The 27,104-nt window shown below is 36.6% G+C and overlaps 1 long non-coding RNA gene across 2 annotated transcripts in view; it reads left to right on the forward strand.

Moving 5' to 3' along the window:
- The first annotated feature begins 11,159 nt into the window (after positions 1-11,159).
- LOC137235662 (uncharacterized) overlaps positions 11,160-27,104 on the forward strand; it is a 245,328-nt gene continuing 229,383 nt past the window's right edge. The window contains exon 1 of one of the 2 annotated variants that reach the window (XR_010948013.1): positions 11,160-11,401. This is a non-coding gene — a long non-coding RNA (uncharacterized lncRNA). Of the gene's footprint in view, positions 11,402-25,031; positions 26,241-27,104 lie in introns of those variants that run through there. The other variant, XR_010948014.1, reaches the window with a different exon arrangement.

Raw genomic sequence — 27,104 nt, forward strand, 5'->3', positions numbered from 1 at the left:
TTTGTGAGCGGTCGAATTTTGCGATGCAATGTTAATACAAAAACAATAAAAAGAGGTTGAAACTTCAGATTGTCTAAATTGCCATCGATCATTCCATTTGGTGAACTACCAGGCTGGCCTAGGAGAAGGCAAGCAAGATTTTGATGTCATCAAAAGTTTTGAATGAAGGAGTTCTTATCCACGCCTCTACTATTGCGTAGACTTATGATAAAGGTTATGTTGAGGAACCAATTTCGGAACTCGGCGAAACGCTTCCTTACAGGATGACAGTACTTGCCCACCGAAACGGCAACAACTAAAATAGTTTTTCTCGAAAACAAAATTTATAAAATTTTTTTTTTAATCTATTTATCATTGCTGCAATCAATTTCATTTGTTTATTTTCTAACTTTTTTTTTTTTTGTTTTTTTGGTTTTCCCTTCATCATTGTGTCATTGTATCAACCACCAACATTTCCGCAAACATTTGCCCTTCTCATATTTCTGTTGCTCTTGAGACCACCGGTTTTTATACTACTTTGTTGTTATTATTTTAAAATGGCAACAATTGTACAAGCATCAAAACTATTACAGCCTTACCAATCGACAGCTATTACTTCGCTATTCTTTGGTTTCAGAGCTACTCTACTACCCACTGTGTGCTGCATGTTGCTTTGAGCTGAAGGGGCTCAAGTGCTCAGCAGAGTACCCAACGCTCTTTGATCGTATATACACATAAACAATAACACAAACATGTGCCTTTGACGCTTTAATGTTGTTGTTGTTGTTGTTGCTGCTGCTGATGACTGCTTAGATTTCTTTGTTATTGTATGCTTTGCAATTTTTGCCTGCGTTAATTGGGTTTACTTTTAATGATGTCGTGTCAAATGTTGTGCATTGAATGCAATTATAAACTGCGCTAGTATATTGTCAATAGTCAAAGGACGGCATGATTATGTGAGTTGTTGTTGTTATTAAAATGCATAATGTTTGAAATTTTGTTTGTTCACTGGTGTTTACAGTTGCGTCATGCTCTAATCATTAACGTCGAATGCCACCAGCCCACAGTGGTCGGTCTTATATGGAGTTGGTGGTCAAAAATACTTCGAGTAGAGATATGAACGTGAAACTTTGGTCACGGCTTTACAAATATGTCAGAGAGATTATTTAATAAAATTGGTGCGGGTCATACCTTCATACCGACCCACAACCACCCACTTTCACCGCATGCATACAAAAAGTAAGTAGATGTTGGAGTGAAAATTGGTAAGATGGGTCTATCGCAAATACAATGTTTGATAGGATTAAATAAAGAAATGAAAGTTATTAAAAGATCTTGCATATATAACACTAAAAATACAACAAACACACACAAAATTTTACATTTGCATATCACCGACTGGATAAAATAATGGCTTATGTTATATGTGAGTACATATAACATACGACAATACTTTATCAGGGTGGCGCTATCAGAAAACTGTCGCAAAACATAGTTAGTGGCAGAAAGTGGCAGCAAATATTAACACTTTAGAATCATAAAACTTTGAATAATAATAAGATATAACTCCCAACGTGAGGATGGGTGAGGAACCCAACTAAAACTTTAGCTGAAATTGAAATATGTGTGACCCTTTTAAATTTGTTTTATATCTAAGTTCCCGTGGGCTTTAACCGATCCCGTCCATTTTTACTAGAAATATTTTCGGCTATAAGGAAAATATGTGTACACAATTTCATTACGATCCGTTAATTTTTCTTCGAGTTATGGCTCCCGAAACAGAAAATTGCTTAGTCATAAAAGCGGCGGTGCCATGTCCGTTTTTAAAATTTTAAGTTTTTCCTATTTATTGTTATAAATCCACTTGGAAAATGAAATACCATTGATATAAAAATCTTGTTTCCAAAGATATAGCTTATTTTATTCGTTCACGACCCTTTTAAAAATCTTTTATATAAAAGTGGTCGTGGTCCTTAGCCGATTTCGTTAATTTTTCTTCAAAGCATTCCTTATAATAAAGGCAACATCTCTGCCGATTTTCTTACGATAGATTTAACGATTTTTGATTTATTATTAATAATATTTGTAAAATTGATTTTATCACAAGTGGGCGGTGTCACACCCATTTATAATTTTTTTAAATTGTTATCAAGAGTCTCAATGTCAGTCCGCACGTCGAATTTTAACATTCCAGGTGCATTATTTGCTAAATAATCAGGTTTTTTGTGTTTTCCAAAATGTTATATATACAAAAAGTGGGCGTGGTTATCATCCGATTTCGCTAATTTTCAATACCGATCTATCATGGATCCAGGTAAGCTCGTGTACCAAATTTGGTGAAGATATCTCAATATTTACTCAAGTTATCGTGTTAAAGGACAGACGGCCGAACGGACGGACATGGCTCAATCAATTTTTTTTTCGATCCTGATTATTTTGATATATGTAAGTCTATTCTTACTCGATTCCTTTATACCTGTACAACCAACCGTTATCCCATCAAAGTTAATATAATCAAGTAAATACCTTTGACTTCAATATTCATTTTTATTTATTTCGATAAAGTGATATTTTATGTATTTTTTAATAGCATAAACTTGCACTTTATTTTTAACTTGCTCCCACTGCAAAAACCAACTAATACCATAACCTCACTTTTGAAGGTATTCTTAAAGAGTACAGTTCGAATACAACAAAAACATATATACCTTTTAAAAGGCTGTTATAATAAGATATACTAATGACACATTTGGTGACAAACTTTTCAGTTTGATTTTTTTATTTTTGGCCTATGGAACCGACCACTGTGCCGCCGTAGCGAATTTCATATAGCCATTTTTTTTCCTTTGCCGCATTACTATTTCTGTCGCTCACGCTTCGACACTATCTCGCTCTCTCTCTAAGTTTTAATTTGTTATCATATACATACAAGGTTGTCTTTTGTTTTTAAACGGTTTTATTTAGCTTGAGTTTGCTGGCAGGCCGCATGCACGGCCGCACGGCCGTTGTGAACGAATCTTGTAATTGAAATTTAAGTATTTTCCCGAAAAGCTACAAGCTTGAAGCTTGGAATATAGTTCAGAACCCGATGACAATGTAAAAAATTGTGCAAAATTTGCATTTGTGGTCCGATTTGGCTCATATTTGGAACACATAATACATACAAGAATAGAAAGCGATCTATGAAAAAATCGCCGCTAGGTGGCGCAAGGATCGAGAGATTCACAAAAATCGTATTTGTGGTCCGATTTGGCTCATGCTTGGAACACATAATACATACAAGAGGATCGAGATATTCACAAAAATCGTATTTGTGGTCCGATTTGATTTGGTCCATATTTGTAACGCATAATACATACATGAATAGAAAGCAACCTATGATGCCCGATTTGGATCATATTTGTAACAAATATTGCATACAGTCCAGTAGAAGTGACATCAAAATATTTTGGAGTTGGAGGGGGGACAAGCATACGTGGCGCAGAGTCGAGTAAAGTCTTTGGAAGGATTATGTATTGAGGACTTAGGTTGTAATAAATTGTCAGGAAAGAGTCAACGCTTTTGAGTGTGATGACTAGTACCTAGCACCTACCTAATTATTTTCTAGCTTTTCGTATTATTATTATTTCATGTAAGTATTGTTTTCAATAAAACCGTTTAACTTAAACATTTTTTTTTTAATTATTTTATTTCCATTATTTTTATGAATCCAGTTGCCTCTTAAGTCATTTACTTTGATTGGTCATTTTAGTCCCAAATGTCACTTTTGCTTTTGTACAAGTTTTCGCTTCCTGTTTTGGTTGGTTTGTTTGCATAGGCAATGAATATGCCTCGCATAATTTGAAGTGTGGAGATCAGTGGTGCACTCCTGTGATTCATAGAACTTCGGAAAACTATAGATTCAGTAAAGCAAGCAGTCAATCAGTTTGAGCTTGGACTTCAAGCAGTAAACATTTCATGCGTAGATCCTCTGCTCAAAAATTCTAATGTATTTACACATACTACAACAAAAAGTTGCGTTTGTTTTCGTAGCTCTGTCGGCACTGTGCACCACTGATGTAGGTACTTTGCCACCAGCTTGCCTAAATGTTCAATGCATGTCCCTTTTTATTAGCAATCTGGCAATAATTTCTTTCTAGTCTCATAGTTTTATCACATTATGGAATATTTTTTTCTTCATTCTTCCTTCCTCAATGCAATTTATGTGCTTGAAGTAATAAGGGAAGGAAGTGAAGAAGCTAGTAAATTCCTTTTCACAAGTGCTTCACTGTCACTTTCCACGGCACTTGAAAAATTCTTTTAATTAGAGTCAGATAAGAAACAATTTCTTTTCAATGCTTCGTACAGAGCTAACCAAGAGACAGTGAGCAATTGTGGGGCTTAAAATTAATCCACCACAGGCGGCCAGCATTCATTTCACCAGAAGAAAATTCTTACGAACCCTAAAAACAATAACAATAACCGATGTAAAGTATAAGACATTTAACAACAAGTGCATATGAAAGCAGCACTTTGACTCCATGACAACTAGAGACATGAAGTCCAGTATGGTATGGCAAACGTCTAGCAGACAAATGTCTAGCAGACAAATGGCGCCATATGTCCTCAGCATTAAAACCCATGATAATAACATATAGCTCGATAGCCTGAGCTTCGAGAACAACTCGATTGACAGCGAAGAAAATGCCAAAAACTCCAAAGACTGGCGTGTAAATGCATGCAGGTGGATATGCGTACGTGCTCCACAACAGCGTAAGAGGCTATTCTCCATCTAACTGCGATACGCATAGCGATACAACAGTCAACAGTAGAGTTCTGGCGAAGAAAAGGTCATCTCATCCCAAAACCTGAAGAAACTAAGAGAGGAGATCCCATCTTTAAAGTCCTGAGAGATGATATCTTCAAGCATGTAGTCCTTTAGGAACGATATAAAGTAGAACAAGGGGAACAAATTACATGGAATGCAGCCAGGCTAGACAGCATCCAACGCCTACACAAAATCGTGTGTCTCAAAGATGGCTTGAAAACACTAGAGAGGATTGAAGCTGGAGTCTTTGCATCCGGAGCCATAAAATTAGTGCCTTTGGGAGTACACACGAGCAAATTTCAAGTGGAAGCATACGCTATAATTCAGTGCGATGAGCTAAATATTCAATGCGGTTTATCCAACGAAACCATCGCCATGATTAGCGACAGTGAAGGTGCACTCAGGGCAATTTGAGCGTTCGAAATACAGTCAGCACTAGTCTAGAGGTGCATGGAAAATATTAACTCACTAGGTATACATAATGTAATAAAAATGGCCTGGGTCCCCCAGGTCACATCGGTGTTGAAGATATTGAGTATGCGAACAGCCTGAAATGATTGGCTACTACTGCATGACCAGTTCGTTCGCGCACGTTTTGTGCTTATATCCGGCGCTTTTCAGACTAAAACTGCAGCTATTAGGATTTATACAGCTATCACATCTAGAGAAAGAAGTGGCATGGGTACTAGAGCGCTTCCTGTATTTGCCAAGAGGACGCAGTTATTTTTATACTCAGTTCAGCAGAGCTCACAGAGTATATTAACTTTGATGGGATAACGGTTGGTTGTACAGGTATAAAGGAATCGAGATAGATATAGACTTCCATATATGAAAATCATCAGGATCGAAAAAAAATTTGATTGAGCCATGTCAGTCCGTCCGTCCGTCTGTCCGTTAACACGATAACTTGAGTAAATTTTGAGGTATCTTGATGAAATTTGGTAGGTAGGTTCCTGAGCACTCATCTCAGGTCGTTATTTAAAATGAACAATATCGGACCATAACCACGCCCACTTTTTCGATATCGAAAATTTCGAAAAACCGGAAAAGTATGATAATTCATTACCAAAGACGGATAAAGCGATGAAACTTGGTAGGTGAGTTGAACTGATGACGCAGAATAGAAAATTAGTAAAGTTTTGGACAACGGGCGTGGCACCGCCCACTTTTAAAAGAAGGTAATTTAAAAATTTGCAAGCTGTAATTTGGCAGTCGTTGAAGATATCATGATGAAATTTAGCAGGAACGTTACTTCTATTACTCTATGTATGCTTAATAAAAACTAGCGAAATCGGAGTACGACCACGCCTGCTTTTAAAAAAAAATTTTTTTAAAGTCAAATTTTAACAAAAAATTTAACATCTTTACAGTATAAAAGTAAATTATGTCAACATTCCACTCCAGTAATGATATGGTGCAACAAAATACAAAAATAAAAGAAAATTTCAAAATGGGCGTGGCTCCACCCTTTTTCATTTAATTTGTCTAGGATACTTTTAATGCCATAAGTCGAACACAAATTTACCAATCCTTGTGAAATTTGGTAGGGGCTTAGATTTTGGGACAATAACTTATTTCTGTGAAAAAGGGCGAAATCGGTTGAAGCCACGCCCAGTTTTTATACACAGTCGACCGTCTGTCCTTCCGCTTGGCCGTTAACACGATAACTTGAGCAAAAATCGATATATCTTTACTAAACTCAGTTCACGTACTTATCTGAACTCACTATGTATTGGTATAAAAAATGGCCGAAATCCGACTATGACCACGCCCACTTTTTCGATATCGAAAATTACCAAAAACGAAAAAAGGGATGAATCATGGTATTTGGATTGGTTTATTGACGCAAAATATAACTTTAGAAAAAAACTTTGTAAAATGGGTGTGACACCAACCATATTAAGTAGAATGAAATGTAAAAGTTCTGCCGGGCGAAATAAAAAACCCTTGAAATCTTGGCAGGAATACTGTTCGTGGCATTATATATATAAATAAATTAGCGGAATCCCACAGATGATATTCTGGGTCACCCTGGTCCACATTTTGGTCGATATCTGGAAAATGCCTTCACATATACAACTACCACCACCCCCTTTTAAAAGCCTCATTAATACCTTTAATTTGATACCCATATCGTACAAACACATTCTAAGGTCACCCCTGTCCACCTTTATGGCAATATCTCGAAAAGGCGTCCACCTATAGAACTAAGGCCCACTCCCTTTTAAAATGTTCATTAACCCCTTTCATTTCGCACAAACAAATTCTAGGTTCACCCCGGTCCATCTTTATGGCAATATCTCGAAACGGCGTCCACCTATGGAACTAAGGATCACTCCCTTTTAAAATTCTCATTAACACCTTTGAACTGATACCCATACCGTACAAACAAATTCTAGAGTCAACCCTGACCATCTATAGAACTATGGCTCACTCCCTCATAAAATACTCTTTAATGCCTTTCATTTGATATACATTCCAGGATTACCCTCAGTTCATTTTCCTACATGGTTATTTTCCCTTATGTTGTCACCATAGCTCTCAACTGAGTATGTAATGTTCGGTTGCACCCGAAATTAACCTTCCTTACTTGTTTAACATGGTTTCTGATAGGCTTTATACTTCCTTCGATACTTGTCGACAGAATCACGGACGGGACCATACATTTTTATGAACATTTTATTCTCGATCCATCTAAGGGCCATCTTATCTTCTCTAGACACCGTCCATTATTCCTAGCTTTACGTGAAGACAGGTTAACGGTGATGTTATCGCGTCCACACCGTTGAACATTTTTAGTGTGTCGATAACTATAAAGGGTATTCAGAGGCTTTGTAATAGCTGGTTAAGGATACACTTAACGCATTCTTTTGACACTACCTAAGAACTCTTGTTAACCCTGCATAGGTTGCCTGTTGTATATTGTTTAGTTTTTAAATGTTGTATTGATTTTTTTTGTTATAATACTAATGCTTCTTAGGCTTAGATAAACTTTGTGAACGCTGTTGAAAACCACCATGAAAACAGTGTTGTTTGTACTGGTTTTAGTTCAAGTTACTTATGGTTGTCCTAGTGTGTGTCTCTGTGAACCCACAGAAGGGCTCTGGACCATAGAATTCTGCTTGGCTAGGTAGTCTGCCTGTTCATTGTCCGAAGCCCGGAAACCCATCCTAACAAAACCTTGTTATTGGCTCCCGAATCATTCAGCACTCCAAACTAATTAAGCGCGGGTGATTATTCACAGCTATAAATGCCCAGTATACCCTTTTGGAAGGGAGCCCTCATGTTTTATCATAAAGACGTCCTTATGGGAAAAAAGCTGTTGTTTCTTTGTTTAAGGTACTTTGAAAATCATTTATGGGAACTACCCACGGATATTTCTGGCATGGAAAGTTTTCTTCTTCGGTTGAAATGTACTGGAATAATTTTAATAGAATGGATAGACAACCATTTGGGATCAAACACCCTTTTTGTGATGCGCAAGGCTTGTTGCATGCGATTGGATATTGTTGCCTAATTCATCCCAGATACTCAGTTTAATAAGTCATTTGCATACTCTTGCCTGTGAAAGCCTATGCCTTTTTATAGCTGAAAGAGTAATCGGTGACTAACATCCACAAGTGAGGGGAGAGTACAACCCCGTGAGGTCATCTTCTAGTGGCGCAATTGATTTGTTTGCCCCTCCGATCTCCAACTGATTTCTATTTATTCTAGCATGTACAGCACCCAGCGAATGATCAAGGGGCTTATGTCCTTGTCAATCAAAGCTTGTTCAATAGCTGAAAGTCTCTAAGATGGCAATACAGCTTGTAGTTTGATTTCCAAGTTTTGTGTTTCTGGATGTAACGAGAAATAATCATAGAATATTACATTGCAGCCAGATTTTTGAAAAAATAAATCGAACTCTTTGGTTTTCCAAGGACGGTACACTGTTTTGGTACTCATGAAGTTGTAATTTCGGGGTATACAACATTTTTGTCTCGTTACTAATATCTCTTCCGATAACTACTCCCTATACAAACTTCAGCCCAGTTATTCCCTCGAGAGAGGAGTGGGGAAGAGGAATCATCTTGGACAGGGGACCGGTTAAGTTGTTCACGGATGGGTCGAAGTTGGACGGAAAGGTTGGTGTGGAGCTAAATATAAACCGCAAGTTTAAGTTGGCTGATCACTGCAGTGTATTCCAAGATGAAGTTGCTGCGATTAAGGATGCGGTGGATGAAATGCTATCTAGTGTTACTACGGTTAGACAATTTAACATCTACTCTTATAACCAAGCGGCTATCAAGGCCGTGAGTACAACTACAGTGCGATCGAGAGTGATCTGGGGGTGACTGACCTCGCTTGCGATTGCATAGAACTATTTTATAATTAAGATTATCTGGGTGCCGGACAATGGTGATATATCGGGCAACTGTCAAGCGGATCTCTTAGCCCGCATCGGTACAACTGAACCGGATGAAGACGGCAGCAGGGATTTCGCCGGCCACCTGTGGTTTGCTCCTCCATAGATGGGCCTCGAGTTAGCTCAGCAAACTTGGGCGGCACCACCTCTTTCAAGGCAGCAAGATCTTTGGCCTGAAGTGGATGGCAGGAGGTCTGCCGTAATAATTTGGTTCACTAAGGCTCACCTAACAATGGTCATTGGGGGTTTTACAGGACACTGTCCCATGGGTATCCATGCAGTACGTCTCAATATACTGGAAGCTCCATCCCGCTGGAACTGTATGGAGAATGATGAGGTGGAATCATCAAATCACTTTATGCTTGATTGCACAGCTTTTGCCAGAACTAGGCGAAAGTACTTCGGTCGCAACTCACTTGGATCTTCCGAGGATTTATACCAGGTTAAGATCGGTATCATTCGGAACTTTATCGTTGCAACTTAACGATTCTCTAAGTAGCTATATTTACGTCACCGTTATTTTATTGTATGTGGTATCACAACAGACCTTCATGCTGTCCAAATGAGCTTCCCTTATCAGGGCAGCTACCACCTAACCTAAGCTAATATCTCTTCCTCTAATGTTATTTCCCGGCAAACGAAAATCATGCTCTATAACACTTTAAGTACCCGTCCTGATTTGTGGTGCAGAAGCAAGGACGCTGCCAACATCTGATGAGTCGAACCTACGAATGTTTAAGATACAAGTTTTTCGAAAGATTTATAAGTCTCTATGCATCGGTGACAGCGAGTGTCGAAGTGATTTAATGAAAAGCTTTAAAAACTTTAGGCAGACTCGAACATAGTCCAGGAAACTAAAACACAGTAGCTACGCTGAATTTGCCATATTATGCGAATGAAACAGTATTCTAATCGGAACCCGCATATGAAAGCAGAGGAAGTGGACGGATCCTCTACGCTGGAAGGACCAGATGGAAAACGTTTTCAATACCCTTGACGGTACTAATTGGCGACTTCTTATCAAAGCTTATTTAAGCCAAGCACAATAAACTTATTCACCACACCGTTTTTTCTTCTCTCTTATGTTGTATGCAATCATGTTCAAAGAGTGTATAAAACAATGCAATTGTGCAAACAAAAATATAACAACAAAAAAAAGTTTATAGAAAATGTACAAAAAAATACAACATCGAACAATCAATCTGCACAATGAAACAAAAAAATAGCCGATATACCGCTTTCATCGACACTGATAAAAGAGAGCTTGACGAAACTTGCAGAAAAATTTGAGAAAATTATAGTGAGTATAAATAGAGAGAGAGAGTGAGTTAACTGTTATACAACGGCGAATTCAAAAATGTCACTCACTACTGTAGCAAACTCACCGAGGGCTATTGGAGAGGGAGAGAGCGTACTAAAGTAAAATACTGTGCGACAAAACAACACAAACTGTTTATGAGAGAGAGAACTCGAGCAAACACAGAGTAGCCGTATATTTATATTTATAGTACAGTTATAGATACTTGCTGACGAGAGTGTATGTTGATGAGCGCCAATAAGTATTTCGCCTAGGATAGCTGGCTGACTTGTGATGACGTATATGTTGAAGAGAATTGAATGAGCTAACAGAATGAGTATGAGAGGTTTTTGTTTGTGTGTGTATGTGTGATGTTTGCGGGATGACAAACGCGTCAACTAGAGATACTCACCGAACGTTAGATGAACATTCTTATCGGCATGTGTGGTAAATATGTGTATGAGTGTATGTGCGCAAGTGTTTATTGCCTGAAATGCATATATGTATGCGTAAAGGGATACGTCTATATACATATGTACACATATTGGATGCCTTGGCACTTGGCTTTGTGAAGCTGTGTTTCGGCGAGCACAGCGTAGCGACGACTAATGTCGCCTGTTTTCTTGGCCGCAAAATGCGAGCTATTGTGTCGAACAGTTTGGCAGCGATTTTCGTGTATAAAGGACGTACTAACGGGATATAAACGAAAACGGTATATAACGTCGAACGTTTTACGCTCGGTCGCGTCGTGCAGTTTTTTTGCTGATACTCAATTGGGTTTTTTTGTTCGTTCTTGTCTACAGCGTCGAAATCGAAAATTGTTTGCAAAGTGAAATGTGAAATATTTCTGAAGAAAATAACATAAATTTGTTGTAAACTGTAAAACAGTGTTTTATTATTTTGCAAAAAAAAGGCAAGTGAAATTTACTAAAAAATTCAATACCACAAAATTTTGCTTTAACGCAGGAAAAAAGGCGTTTTCTTGCTGATACACAAAAACAAAAAAGTATATCAAGCAGACGCTGCTGCTGAATGAAAAATAGCAAAAAGGAGCAAGAAAAAAACTTTGATAGGAAATTTTGTTGCTTGCTTGCTGTTTTGCACTTTACACATTTTGCGCACAGCGATAGTAGAGTGGGTGCTGATGTGAACATATGTGCGTGTATGCAAGATCTGTCTTTTTGTATACATTTAATATATGTACATATGTATATATGTATCTAGCGGAAATCATTTTTGAACATCCGGCTTGAGTGTATCATATACATAGTTATGTGGGCATGCGTACCTTCACCGAAACGTGGATGCGTAAGCATAGATGCAGCTAGAATGCAAAGGAAGCAAATAAGACTTTTGGCTAGGTGTCAAGTCGCCCGGGAAAGGATACTATAAACAAATAGAGTTGACAGAAACTCAGCCATTTGGTATATATGTATGTGGTGTAAGCCTGGTGTGTGAAAGGTGTTTACTTTTCTCCTCTTACCCTTCGTTTCTTCAACACTCTCTTACATCACTCATATCAGCCACCAATAGCTGATAGCTGCTTTTTCGTTAATGCCCAGAATTATTGGCGCTGTCATGTGCTTCAAGCAGCTTGCTGTTTTTATTGTACTTGCTATTTCTGTTGTTTTTGTTATTGTTACTGTTATTCCCAACGCCGTTGGCTTACCATGTCTGCGCTTTGAGATATTGCAAAACGCGTATTTGCATATTATATATATATCTTTCTGCTTTTCGTGGGTGTGTGTGTGAGTGTGTGGCTCCAGACAAGCATGGAAAATTTTTGTATGTGGTAGTGACAACAGCTTGTTTTTACTTGAAAATAAATCCGCAGACACAATGTTGATGCCCTTATCCATCTACACAAAAACAAGTAGATTTTAAAAGCTAAAGCTTCTAGCGTCGTGTCGATAGTTGAAAAGCATTTTGCAATCGCCTAAAAGTATACTACAAATATATATGTATTTTTAGTATTGTGAAGAAAATTTGCATGTATTAAGGCGTTGTAAGAATGATTTGCGTAATATTCAAAAAACATGTTAGACTGGTGGAATGTTCAGATGAGCATTGTGATTTTGCAAGAATATTTAGCAGACTTAAGAATATGTTAGCATATTTTTAGGCATCACTGAGTGCAAAGTAGTGTTGTGACGCCATTAAACAGAAATTGATACGGTAACGGTTTTTAATGTAGCAACGCGTCTCTGTATAGAAATGTCTACGCACTTACCCCGGAACTTGTTGTCAACGCGATTTGGTAGGAGGTTTTTCAGAGCTATGAGGATTATGACAACTTCAATCGAAAATTGTCCTGGACCAGTATAAGTGCCCATTACTTTTATCAACAAAGTTACACAGAGACTAAATGCTCTCTATTAGGCCATGGAAGTACTATTTAGCTGAATTTCCTAAAGCTTTGGTTGCAATCAGCCAGTCGATCGAAGAAATTGAAACAAAGCTACTGAGTCCTTTGATTAGACACTGATATATGTGCCACAAATTGCTTACATGCTATCGGAAAGACGTGAAGGAAATGCCACCTAATATAGGACGATGATGCAAGAGTGCTTTGTTGAGCGTTCTCTATGTAAAGATCCAGCAGGTCGAATGTATATTTCCGAGATGTTCGGTATGGCACCCTTATATCCGGAACATACCGTATCAACAAACGGTAAAGGACCTTCATCATCGATAATACTCGGCAAAAACTTCGAGGAGTACCTTTATCGCTACGAAAAGAAGAAAAATATCATACCTAATGTATCTGATCCATAAGCTACTTAATGAATGAAACAGTGCGAGGTGGAAGTTAGAATTAATAACTGGTTAATACAGGTAAATCCCTGTAGGATATACCAGAGGAAAATATGGGGAATTACTTTGAGGCGGGATTCCGGTGAAACCGTTATTGATGGTTAAAATCTAATTGGTAAGCGTGAAGAAGAGTATTCGGCCAGTAGCTCGTTATCAGCTAGAAATTTAGGCTCTCCGATCACTACAGCCTTTGTAAGGTTGCGATCGTGGTTGTTTAGGATGTTGTACAAGATGGCATGCTACCCTCCGCTTTAACTGTTAGGAAATATATTAATTACACAGGTATTCAGGCGGCGGTAGAAGCGCTAAGCTCTGCCATCGTGTTTTCGAGTGTTGTCAGAGATTTCTTGACTTCACGCGCAGTGACTTCGAACTAGCTGTATGGAATGTCCAAGTGAGCGGTCTGTTTCACAAAGTTGCTAATATATCTCTCAGGAGATAAGACTTAAAGTTCATGATGGGTATACTAATGGAACACTGCCTTCTGCCGTCACGTGCTCATAAATTAAACATCGTCAATCATAGCAGATCTAGAAAGTACGTGCTGTAGGAAAACCCGGTTGAGAACTTTTTATGTTTGAGTTCGGGGCTCGCGAGACCAAGGCTTCAGCTACTTGGTGCAGCAAAGATGTCTAATCTTGAGACAGGTATTAAGCTGGGTCCTAAACAACTTTTCGTATTTGTAAAGATGGCAGAGTTATATTTATATCGTATTTAATTGGGGTTTTTGGTTTAGTTGTCAAACAAATTCTGTCTACGCCATGGGTACATCCATTTTACTCGTTATCTTTATTGACCGGCCAGTTGAACCTAACCTAATCGAGCGATCTCTTTAGTGGGCAGCGATTATGAAACCCAAGCTATTCTAACATTTAGGTAGTCCGATATTTTGGGCATTGTTTACTAATCAACTTATACAACTTCTGCAGGAGAAGCCATTATCAAAAATATGCAATTATTTAACCCGAAATGCCGATTTAGTACTCTAGCAAGAAAGGACAAATTACCACCTAATATTAAAACAAAAATCTAAAGCTTAGTGATAAAACCAAGTATTTTCAAGCCGTTTTGGGATGAATGTGCTATTCACCTCTAATAGAGTCGTTGATGTCTATAGGGAGACCCATTTTTTCTCCAAGTAATACTCTGTATCAAGACAGTAATTGTATGCCTTATTTTTAAGCTACATACACCAAATGACTCCCAAAATTTCCAAAACAGTCGGGGATTTGCACAGGCGGTGTTATTGGCTCCACTTTACAGAAGCACTTAACTCCCTACTGCACCTACCACAGCTTGACTTGTGAGCGAAGCTTGAAGTGAGAATAACCCTTCCGCAACAAAGGCTACCCGACCTATGATAACCAATGATCTCTCAATAATATTGCTTATAACTTCTGTTAGAGTCTATGCGGGTTATTGAGTGTAGGAAGATTGGAGAACATGACTGACCACGTATTGTGCCCTAATTTGGTCGATCTTCGCTTTCCTTTGATAAAGAAGCCATTGTAGTATAATGCGTATATGCACTAACAATGTAATTATTCTACGTGTATATTTGATATATTCTACGTCAATACGCTCATAGTATATTAACTCTGATATATTTAAGTTACGCCGATATGGCAACCTAATAGAATATAAGCAACGAATGAAGAGAAACGAAAAGAATAAAAGAAGCAGTTGTATTCGGAGAAGAAAAGAGATCGGTTGCATATTACATCTCAGAAGTAGTCGCGCACGCCAAAGTTTAATTTAAAAGAAATTTACAAAAGTACATTTGCCCAAATACACTTTTTAATAAGTACAACAATATAAGAAAAAAGGAAAATTCTCTTAAACAACAGCAGTTAATACAAGTGCTAGCAGCTGCTGATATTGAGGTAGAAGCAAAAGCTACGGTAGCAGACCTACGAAAGATTTTCGCACGAAATCGCAAAAAAGTCGAGGAATTTGCATGCCATTTGCTTTGGGATGGCGATGATGCAAAATCGCAGGACAGCGTTTTTCAAGCAGTTGGAGTTGAAGGCGCCTTTAATGCTGTTGCTAACCATTCCGCCGCTGCCGACGTTGAAAATATTTTCGCTGTACACCAAAACACATACCGCTGCAATCGATGAAATTTTTACTAAGAACCTCAGAGTAGAAGCTGATGATCCCGTTAGCAACGCTGCCGTCAACGTTCATACCGCTGTCAACACCGCCGCCGACGTCGGAGCTCATTTCGTTGTACCTAACGAAATCCGAAGGGCTTATGCCAACGATGCCGCTGCCATTTTATTTGAAACCGCTGAAAACGAAAAAGAAGCCGTAGAAAATACAACCACCGCAAATAAATTTGATTTGAACAAAATGTCAAATGCTTTGGATGAAGAACTATTCGTTTTACGCAAACAGTATGACATTTTAAAATTAAAAAAATAAATACGTGAGCTGGAAAATAATTACCAGCATCTATACAAGCCAGCGCGTAGAGTTTTGTTCCAAGAAATTGAGCACTCAATAGTTAAGTTTGATGGTGACAATCGTATGTACAGTGCATCAGATTTTATACGTCATCTTGAACAAATTTTTGAGCAGGTCAAGGCAGATGAACTCTTCAAATTTTTAGCTTTGAGAAATTCCTTAACAGGTACCGCTCGATTGCTTTTAACTAAAGGGCCTGTGACATATGAAGAGTTGAAAGCGAATTTGTTAAAAGAGTTTGGCCATTCCGTTTCCCGTCAAGAAATCTACAAAGCTTTACAGCACCGCCGAAAGAAAAGTGGTGAAACCGTGCGAAGGTATATTTTGGAAATGGAAGCGATTGCTCGCGGTAGTGATGTATCGGAATATGAGTGGTTGCATTCGTTTTACATGATTTAGAAGATCGTACAATAGACTATGCATTATTTTGTAATGCAAAGAGCATCACCGATTTGAAAGAGGCTGCTAACATGGCAGAGCATCGTAATGCAGTGCGAAGGCAGTCACCTAATACACAAAGTTACAACAAAAACAAAGTTCCGATAGAAATTTCAGCTGTAAATAATCGTTGCTACAATTGCTCCAAATTTGGTCATCTTAAATATGATTGTCCATATGAAGTTCGTTCGTGTATGTTTTAATTGTTGGAAACTGGGGTATGATCACAGGAAGCCCCATAAACCTAATTCGGATGTCTGAAACGTCGTTTAAAGAAAAACATAAATTATTTAATACTTCATATTGCGGTTTGGGTAACGCGCAAATAAGAACATATGGAACTATTTATTGCAACATTAAATATAAAAACCACAATTATAAAACGATATTTTTTGTAGTACCAGATAATTTTCTTCCAGTCCCCATTCTTTTGGGACGGAAATGTCTAAAAAATCTTAATATTTTTCTTTGTTATGAAATCCAAAATATGAATAATAAAAGTGGAAGTAAAACAAATTCGTCTTTTTGTACATATGAACCTGCGTTAATGACAGAGGTTAGTAAGTCACTTGCGATTGAAAACAAAAATTTTAGCGATTCTAGATTTAAAGGAAATATTGAATTTGAAACATCTTTGGGAACTGAGATATTTGCGTTAATGACCATTGATACTAATAGTGCCCATGATGCATTTGATATAAACCCTCAGTTAGGTAGTGAAATGATTACACATATAAGAAATATAATTATCAATAATTATATTATGGCAGAGATTGACGTTGACCCAATTGATTACAAGATGACTATTAAATTACCAAGTGAGACTCCCTTTAATTTTGCACCAAGACGGTTAGCTGTAGAAGAGCGTGTTGCTTTGCGAGAAATTTTAAGCGATCTTTTAAAAAAAGGTATCATCAGGCCAAGTGACTCACCATATGCATCACCGGTTGTCATGGTTAAGAAGAAAAATGGTGATTTTCGTAAATGTGTGGATTATCGGACATTAAACAAATTTACTTTAAAAGATAATTTCCCAATACCCGTAATTGAAGACTGTTTAGAATATTTTGCGGGAAAAAAATTTTACTCTTCATTAGACTTACGGAATGGGGTTTTCCATATTAATGTGAGTGAGGAGTCGAAAAAATATACCTAGTTTGTAACACCCAATGACCAGTTTGAATATAATAGGGTACCTTTTGGATTGAAAAATGGACCATCGATTTTCCAGCGTTATATACGTCGGTGTTTGCAGGACTTGATAGATTCAAAGAAAATTGTAGTATACCTTGATGATATATACATAGCATCGTACGATTTACAATCACATATAGAATTGCTAACAGAAGTCCTTAAACGTCTTGCTAAGCGTGGATTAGAATTAAATATAGACAAATGTAGGTTTGCTTTTCATGAGATAAAATATTTAGGTTATTCCATTAACGAGAATAGAATTAAGCCAAGTGATGATCATATTATGTCAATAAAAAATTATCCTATGCCCCGAAGTTTAAAAGAGGTTAAAGCTTCTCCTATTTCGAAAATTTTTTCCGAACTACGCGAAGATTGCTAATCCTCTACAAAGTTTACTTAGAAATGGATCAAAATTTGAAATCAAGGATCTATGTATTAAAGCTTTTGAAGAACTTAAATCTAAGCTTATGTCAAAGCCAATTCTATCAATTTATAGCCCGGATAAAGAGACAGAACTTCATACAGATGCCAGTAAAGTAGGTTTTGGAGCTGTTCTCTTGCAGCGGCAAGAAGATGGAAAACATCATCCGGTATTTTATTTCTCTAAGGCAACACAACCAAAAGAGTCACGTCTACATAGTTTTGAGCTGGAGACACTTGCAATAATACATGCGCTAAGAAGATTTGATTGCTATTTACGAGGAATAACTTTCAAGGTTGTTACGGATTGTAACGCAGTTACTTTAACTCTTAATAGAAAAAACGTTTGTACGAAAATAAGCCGTTGGGCACTGGAATTACAAAATTATGACTATAAAATTCAACATCGAAATGGGGTTATAATGGGTCATGTAGATGCCCTCAGTAGATGCCATAATTCAGAGTTCAGTGAAGAACATGCAGAATTAAAACGCACGGCATATTTGACGACAAGAAGCAAGAAAACTTATCCCTATGCAGCAATTTCATCTCCGACGCCTGACGAAAAGCCAGTTAGTAAACAATTAGCACAACCTGAGCTGTCGGATCTGATGTCCTCGGATGAGATCAGTCAAATAATCATTCAGAGTTATAATAATCATACTGAAGAAGGACTTAACGGTATTGCAGATAATATCAAATGTCAAGTAGTTACTCCAGCGGATATGAATGACTTAGAATTCATAATACGAGCAGCTCAAAACAGAGAAGAACATATTTTAGAACTGCGAGATCGCTTAGAAACGGAAATTGTAGAATATTACAAGTTACAGGACGGTGTAGTTTTTCGACAAAGCAAATCAGGTTTCCTCCAATTATATGTTCCATCGGAAATGGAATCTAATGTAATGCATCTTATTCATGAAAAAATAGGTCATTTAGGCATAGAAAAGACATATGACGAAATTCGAAAGTTTTACTGCTTTGCAGGTATGAAAGATAAAATTGTAAACTATATAAATAATTGTATTAAATGTATAATGTGTTCCACGCCAGTTCGACTATATATGAAAGAAACCTCCATAGTATTGCAAAAGAACCAGTACCGTTCCATACATTACATGTGGATCATTTTGGACCACTACCTTCAATAGATTCGCAACGCAAGCATATATTTGTTGCTATTGATGCATTTACGAAATTTGTAAAGTTATTCGCTATTAAATCAACTAGTACGAAGTAAGTAATATCATGTTTAGAAAAGTATTTTACCAGTTATAGTAGACCCAAACGAATAATCAGTGACCGAGGAACGTGTTTTACTTCACTTGATTTTACTTCTTATCTTTTAAAATTGAATATTGTGCATGCACAAATTGCAGTTGCTTCAGCTCAGGCTAATGGACAGGTAGAGAGGGTTAATAGTACATTAAAGAGAATGCTGGCGAAACTAAGTAATCCAATTAATCACGCTGATTGGAGCAAGATGTTAGACAAAGTCGAATTTTCGTTGAATAACTCCAAACATAGCTCCACAAAGTATACACCATCTCAACTCTTATTAGGGGTTAGCCAACGTGGAACTACCATAGACTATCTCAGTGAACATTTAGAAAATAGACAAAACTCAAGTAATATCAGTCTTAATGAAATTAGATCAGATGCCTCAAATGAAATTCAGAAATCGCAAGAAAGGAATCTTAAGTATTTTCTTCAGAGAAGTGTATGAAAAGGGGGAATTTGTTTTTATAAGAAATATTGACAACGCGGTAGGAGTTAACAAAAAACTAATTGAAACTTTCAAAGGGCCATACGTAATCCATAAAGTGTTACCAAATGACAGATACGTCATTAGAGACATTGAAAATTGTCAAATAACTCAGCTCTCATACTATGGTATTGTAGAAGCATCTCATATGCGCAAGTGGCTTCTTAAATAATCACTATCCTTAAAAGAAAGCAACACTAATATGATTGTGGGCAATCATAAAGTCAGAATGGCCGAAGTATGACAACAAAATAGTAATAAAGTTGAAATGAAAAAAATCTACGTTCCTTCATATGTAAATTACATGTTGCGTTAAGCTAGTATTAGTTGGAAAATAATGTGATGAGTGTGATGTATACATGTATCATTTTGGTATTTCGTAGATGTAAGCATGAATATATGTTGATGCATTTAGAAACTGTTGTTATATTTTAATAAGGTAAACACATTTTGACAAAATAATCTAGAAACTATTCATACAATTTTTTATCAGAATTGCCGAGTTGTAGTATAATGCGTATATGCACTAACAATGTAATTATTCTACGTGTATATTTGATATATTCTACGTCAATATGCTCATAGTATATTAACTCTGATATATTTAAGTTACGCCGATATGGCAACCTAATAGAATATAAGCAACGAATGAAGAGAAACGAAAAGAATAAAAGAAGCAGTTGTATTCGGAGAAGAAAAGAGATCGGTTGCATATTATACCATCAATATACTTGTAACCTAGAACAAATGGGAGATATGGTCCCGACTTAAGGCACGAAGACTGGAAATCGTTTTAAGGAAAGGGAGAGTGAACAGAGTCTGCTATGTACATACACGGCACTAAGTGAGCAAAGGCTAGCTAATCTAATTTAGAAATATCTTTAAGATCGTACGAGGGGCTTTAGCTCGAAACAAAAGCAAAATGTTAAAATATTGACTACACAGAATGCTTTGATCCACGGTATCGGGGATAATTAAGGAGTATAAAATTTATTACGTATTCCCTGCAAATATCGTGCAATTAATCCCTAAAGGGATTGGTCCCCGCTTGATCTCTTTTGTCTACATTTGGGCATAATTGATTATTTAGTCCATTTCGGGTACAGTTGGGATTAGAAAGTTTGAAACCTTTGTAGCTTATTTTAAGAAATATTAAAAAAACGGCAACGAAGGTAATAAAGTGAAAAGATTACAGGTGATTGAATCGATTTATTTAAGAAAACAGCGAAGCATTATACCGAACCTAAGTTACTAGAACTTCACGACTACGCCGGAGTTAGGGTTAAATTTTCGAAGAACATTTTTTATTCCTTTTTGAAAAGCGGGCGAATAACTTACATCAAATAGATTTGTTGGCTTTGCAAACCCTCTGACTGTTTTTTCTGCCATGAAAAATGCGACTGGATCCTATATGAGTTCTTATTGAAAAGAAAAGGGACTAGTCTTCATATGTTTCCATATGGGTACAAAGGTGATTGATCCTATCGAATCGTTTCGGGTATAAATGGGTACAATTAGTCTCTTCATAGGACATGTTCAAACAAAAGGGAACAGTTCAATGTGGATGTGTGTGTGTGACTGGTGGGTATTTCTAAAAAATACAGCATACATTTAGGCTGTTCCTGTTCATCTTGCAAATTGTTTACTTACTGTTTCAAAGTGACTGTTTCTTCTGATATTTTTTCTTCTTTTGGAATTGAGAACAAATACAGCAGAAAAGTAGCAACAGAAATTCATAGAAAAATTTAAAAGAAATCAGAAAGAAATAAAAAATATTGAATAATTAAAAATTTTTTTTTCATAACTTATTTTTGCGACTTTTCTTCATTAATAGTACTTTATTCAAACCAGAAAAAAATTCAGAAGGAAGCTAGAAGCCTAGAAAGTTATGATAAATTAAAAACAAGTATTATTGCATACTTATAGGCATCAAATTCTGCTCATTTTTAAAAATAGAATTGGTAACTTTTTTATAATCTATCGAAACGAATAGAAGACCTTTCATCTGGACTAGATATTCTGGGATGGCTCCTTCTTAGTCTTGACTATGGCTCTGGTTGGTTTGACTGATGGCGCCAAAAAACTTGGCCCAAAACCTTTCCGGAAGTGTTTTTATTTATCACTTAACCAAAACACACAGCTTCGTGCAAAGACGGCGATCCTGCCAACCATTTCGATCTACACAGTTTCCGAAGCCAGCATTTTTAGCATGGCTAATCAGCTTTGTTCTCCCTGAAAAACTCTTGCAATTCTATTTTTGTGGCAGTAGTGGCTACAATCTGTTTAAGTCACTTTATAGCAGTACATCTAAGGATAAAGCAAGACTTTTCATTACGCATATGCGAAAAGCCTAAAAGTATGCAATACAAATTTTCCTTAACGTATGCAATAAAAGTAAAAATAAAATTTGTGGAAAAAATTCAACTAATTTTTGTTTTCTTAACAACTTCCCTGTCCAGTGAGTCATATGTGACTCACAAGAGCGTATTGAAATTAACCATGAGTCACATGCGACTCATTTCCTTATACAACTTAAAGACGCTTTCTTGGTATGAACGTATCGTTATATATTTGTGAATTCTATGTGAGCGTCTATCAAAAGACCTAAACTATAGAAAAATGAAATAAAATTTCGAAATTTTTTTTCTGATACCTTTTTCTCATTTTCTTCAATTTTTGTATATACTTCTAACTTCAATTAAACAAAAAAGTACACTAATACACGCTTTTGACATTTATATATCAATTTACCGTTATTGTGATTCGAAAACCTAAATTATTTTTTATGGTCCTATATGTTCACATATGACTCATTGAACGTGGTAAACAAAATTGTTTTTGCTACGTTCAGGAGTCACATTTGACTCACAAAATAAAATAGCCACAATAAGTTAAATATATGTCAAATTATTTATAAAAATAATATTTTATGATATATATTCATATTACTCAATTAAGGAATACAAAAAAACAATGGGCGTGGGGCATTCTCAAAGCGCTTTGTATGGGGACTGGGAAGTTGTTAACCTTCCAATGGACTTCCCCTGCAACAGCTAGAGGGATCTTATTTCAGCCGCCCTATCATACTCCTATTCAGTGGTACTTTTCTGCTTGAATAAGAAAGCGGAACCCATCGCGTATCTACTTCTTTGTTTTGTCATGCCAATGCTTTGTTTCGAAAGTCATGTTTGTGTTAGGCAACCTCCAGGAACTTTCTTAATTTTTCTTACCGAGCTTTTCGAGCCATTAAACTCTAATATTTTCATAGATGAGGAGAACGGTTCGGTTCAATACTTTGGGGATTTCTGGCAGTGCTTTAGTTGTTCTCTTGTTATAAACCCAGTGAAATGTGGGAAAATTGCTAAGGTATTGTTTGTGGCGTTACTTAGTTCCGTTAAATGTGGAAATCTCATCGCCACTTTTCCAATTTCCTCGTGTTATTCTTTGACTTTTCCTACAAATTTGCGGGACGGGTATATTTTAAGTATTATAATGTCTACCTCAGATTAGGATATGTTAAGATGACTACCACCTAGAAAAGCAGAGAAGTACATGTAGGCTTTGAGGAAACTCTGCTTGAAGCTGAAGCCTCTCCCCCCCCCCCCCCCCCCCTTCTCTAAATGTACAAGAAGCTCAAGTCGTTTAATGTAACTTAAAGTCTCTTCGACTTCAGATTAGTCTGGTTTTCCTAAATAACAATGAAATTGTTCAGATCTTGAACACATACCTTTCTTACAAGAAGAGATAAACTGTTTCCCACTCTCATGTCCATGCAGTGCATAAATCCATGAAAGTAAGTTTCGAAGGACTTAATTAAGATTAGATAGGAATCTGGATCAAAACTCATTACAGTGGGACGATGTTTACCTGAACAGTTCACTAGTGGATTCCAGTGCTAACATGGTGTAACCTCGTTTGTTGATACCAGATCTAAAGAAATTCTTGCATACATCAAAAGGACAACACAATTCGTAGTTACTGGGCAGTTATCTGCGTCGCACATAACTATACTGGTACACGGATAGACAGGCTCATTTATCGACTGTTTGCAATAGGTTGCTAATTTGAAGGAACTATTCCTCAACATTAAGCAACTTGGTAGAAGTAGCTGTCACTGTAGCAGACATAGGGCAGTGTCTGAAGGCATGTTATGATATTACAGCGTAGATAATCCAGGAAATGGGCTTCCAGGCAACCTTAATGCCTGGAAGTTGCTGATGAGGTAATCCTTTGTTTCATAATTTTCGTCACACATTACACATATTACATAATAAAACAGTGCCTAGTTAGTACTCCTAACAGTGTGGAAATTGTATCCCTACTAAGGTTACGTGATCTCTCAAGATCCCATTTTGCCGAGGTTTGTTTAGATGTCGGAAACCCTAGGGTTTGCAACCACCTATATCTGGCTTGACAGTAGATGTACTCTTTTAGCAATATCCCGCATGTGAAAAAGGGTATACCCAAGCGTTCCTTGTCAGGAATGTGCTATGTCCTGGAACACGGTTCCATTAGGTCATTTGCTGAAGCTACAGGCACCAGTTAAGTGTAAGATTATAATTGAAAGACGAGGAGCAAACCTCCAAAGCCTTCGGGGAGTGTCCTTATTGCTACAACAACAAAAACAACGAGGAGCCAACGCATTTGATTGCCGCTTGGCTGTCGCTAAAAATGATTATTTCTTTGCCAATAAGCAAGTAGCCTATAATTGAGTTGGATATATCGGTTCATTGAGTGGACCTCGAATCCTACCGTTTGTCAGACTGACTTAACACAGAATGTAGTTCCGTAGATCAGTATGGTCCAAACCAGCTGAAACTACAAGTTCCCCACTGAGACCTCTAGTTTTGCTTAGACTTCCATTCCTGACTAAAGTTTTACTCTTAAGTACTAGCACCTGTTGGATTTAATGAAGCACTCTTAATACAAGAATTATAAAAATGATGGCCGAGGAATATAGCTAGCGACTTATGTGAAGCTATGAACTACATTTTCTTTAGAAGTCTACATTAAAAAGTTGGAGGACCTTTGGACCTAGTAAAAGTAAATAAAATGCTAGCTCGACTATCAGGGGAACAATGTGATGTGACCACATAAAATTTTTAGGTTTTCCAACACCCTCCTTCCATAGGGAACTTAAGGTCGCCACACACTCGCGTGCTAAAAAAAACTGGTTTCGATATCGGTAGGTAGGGTTGACAATTGGGTTGGAGAAGCTATGAATTGCGCTGGCAACTCCTCGGGGAAGTGCGAGCTGCAGGATGTAACGGTGGAGCATGTTCTATGTTCGTTTCTTGCACTCGCGCGGCCCAGGCTGCAGTACCTAGGGGCGGCAGAGTTGCCAGATCTCGAGGAAGCAATTAAGGTAGGCTCTAGTAAACTTCTAGTATTTGCCAAGAGAATAGAGTTATTCTAAACACATAACACCTGGTACCAAATTGGTGTTTTTGCGTTTGGTCGTGAAACAAATTCTGGTATAATAATATGAACGCATTCAGCCTATGTGAGGTCCGGACCAGCCAGTTCAACATAAACTATCAACTCCTTGGCAGGGCCCTCTGAAAATTATGCTAATAGCATAAAAAAATGGTTTATGATAGTAAAAAAGCTTAACACCAATTAAGGTTTTAATTAGCCAACACACAAAAATTTCATTATTATAGCCTACATTCAGGTGCGAAAACTGGGAAAATCACAAAAATCAATAGCAATAAAACAAAAATAAAATTTATGTATGTTTGTTTAATGGTGTGTTCAGTTTATACTTATATTTAAGAATTCATGAGCTTAACACCGGCTTATAATAATTGAATTTCAATTATTATGTTTTCTAAGAGAAACTGAAAAGAAAGAAACATTTACTGGCATATTGCGATGGAACCATTTCGAAAACCGCCAACGTAATCATCACCAGGCAATTTTGTAATGTTATCAAAGGTTTCACCTGGATTCGAACCGCGAATCACATGGTGAAACTGCAGTTGCCTTTAACCACTAGGCTATCCTGCTAGTATTTGTTTTCATGCTTAATTCAGTTTTTCTCATTTCTACACTAACAACACAATTGAGACATTTTGTCTCTATATTAACTTGTGTGTCATGTAGATTTGTTTAAAATTAAAAATAAAATACACTCAAGTGAACGAAGCAATGAAAAAAAGGAGAAATAACATCAAAAGCAATTATATGTCACACTAAAAAAAGATAAAACTAACAACAACACAAGCTAAAAAAAAAAAAAACAGACACAACGGCAATTGAATATCCTTCTCAATTACGTGGCAACATTGTAAATAAACAAACAAAAAAAAAAAAAGGAAAAGCAAAACGGAAAAACGCGACGTCCCATTTGTTTACCAATACAAACGCAGCATTGCCAGTGCAACTGATTGTTTGTGTGTGATTGTGTGTTTGTTCGGTAAACTTGTAATCTATGTATAGCGGCGAAAAAACCAATTAATTTGCTTTATTTATGCAAATTGCAAATGTCAAGATAGAAAACGAATTAATGCAAAAGAAAAAAATTTAAATAAATAAAAGTTTATAAAAGTGTATAAAATATATTTTAAATGCGAAATAGCAAAAAGTAACACTAACAAAATGTGAACAGTGAAAGGTCGACAAATAAATTACCTATATTGGATTTTTTTATGTGAGTAGAATACAGATTTTAATTAATTTACCGAAGTGCAAAAATTAAAAAAGAAAAACAATTGGCTAAAAATGTTTTTTTTTTTAATTTTGAATAAATAGCGCAACATTTTTATATAAAAATTTTGATTTCAAATTTCAAGGAAATGCAGCCAAGTAGAAGTAGTAGTGAAGTGATGTTTAGCGCTGATTTATGACAAGCAGTTTTAAGGTATATTTAAAAGGCAGGAGTAATATTGTGCTTTGCAATTGGATGTACAGGAGTGGATACCAAAATAGCAGCGGTATTTTTTTGAATCAAATTTAGTCAATTAAATTATTTTTTTTTATTTCGATAATTAAAAAAAAAAGACTAATATGAGTTTTGTAACTGAAATTGTGCAACGAAATCTTAAAATGTTTACTTTAAACTGGAAATAAATTCGAAAAATTTCAAACAGTTTTCGAAAAATTTCAAACAAAATTTTATGTTTTCGAAAAACTTTTCGAAAAAGCTCGAATAAAATTTTATATCTGATCGGCAGGAGGAAAAAGAAGCTTTGGGACTAGATATATAGCAGTGAACATTAAAATATTAGTGGAATTTTTTTAAACTAAATTTCGTCAATTGAATTCTTTTTTATTTCGATAACTTAAGAAAAACTAACTAATATGAATTTTCTAACTGAAATGTCCAAACAAATCTTAAAAATTATTTAATAATTTGGGAAAAATTAAAACAACGTGACATCGGGACGGACAAGGCGACATCTGTTTCGATTATACCTTGTGAATCTCTTCAAAGCCTTTTCTCCCGGGAGTGGAATTTGAACCCGCACTCCTACGATGGTTGAAGTGTTACAAACGCTCCCGGGAGAAAAAGCTT

This window comes from Eurosta solidaginis, unplaced genomic scaffold (genome assembly GCF_040869045.1).
Source record: "Eurosta solidaginis isolate ZX-2024a unplaced genomic scaffold, ASM4086904v1 ctg00000399.1, whole genome shotgun sequence".
Lineage (NCBI taxonomy): Eukaryota > Metazoa > Arthropoda > Insecta > Diptera > Tephritidae > Eurosta > Eurosta solidaginis.